The sequence below is a fragment of the Brassica oleracea genome, chromosome C3 (assembly GCF_000695525.1).
Source record: "Brassica oleracea var. oleracea cultivar TO1000 chromosome C3, BOL, whole genome shotgun sequence".
In the NCBI taxonomy this organism is placed as follows: Eukaryota; Viridiplantae; Streptophyta; class Magnoliopsida; order Brassicales; family Brassicaceae; genus Brassica; species Brassica oleracea.
In genome coordinates, this window is record NC_027750.1 from 4,755,311 (window position 1) to 4,756,303 (window position 993).

Genomic DNA, 993 nt, shown 5'->3' on the forward strand with positions numbered 1-993 from the left:
TATGTGTAAAATAAACTTATTCTGATTAAAGTAAGAAATTAAAAATTTTAATAACTCATATCTAAATTTGAAAATATTATTATTATTATGATTACTTAATTTTATTTTTTACTAGATATGAGTTTGTGCGTTGCAACGGGTTTTCTTTCATGTTTTAGTTTAGAAATAAAAATTAGTATTATATAAATTATTTGACAAATCATAATTTTAATAAGAAAAAATAGAGAAAAATACTATTAAATAATTTTAAAACTAATTTTTTTTATAAAAAATGTTTTTATCATCTTTTATCTATTTTATTAATCATCAAATATTTTAACAGATGTAAAAAAATTAAAATTACTATCAAATAATCATTTACCATTATCTTTTCTTTAGGATTTTAGAAAAGAAAAATTAGTATTAGATTTTTCTTTAGAATTTCTAAAAAGGATAAAAAACTAGTATTAACTAATTTTAAAAATTAAATTTTTACTATTAAATAATTTTGATTTTCTTAAAAAAATTATTTCTCTATTTCTTAGTATATATATTTAATCATGAGATATTTTAAAACATGTCACAATATTAAAATAAAATACTATCAAATAATCATTTGGCAATTATATTTTACTTCAAATTTTAAAAATCGAAAAAATACTATTTAAAAATGTATATAATTATTTTTTAACCAAAATCATCTTTTATTATCTTAGCATGTTTTTTTTAAGGAAAAATGATTGCTGACTATATGAAGTATTGATTATCACATGCTAACCATGCAAACTAAACAAATGTATACTTAGCTACACGAAATATTTATTATGCATGGCAACATCCTTCAACTTTATGATGTTATGTAGTTAGCATCACGAGTTTAATTCCATATCCAAAAAATGATGTGTATGTTAGAGACCGTTTAAATCTCTCGTTACAACAACGAAAATGTGACGTACCTGATGGTAATTTACCTAATTAGATTTTGACCAGTGTTTTAAAATCGTAAAAATATTT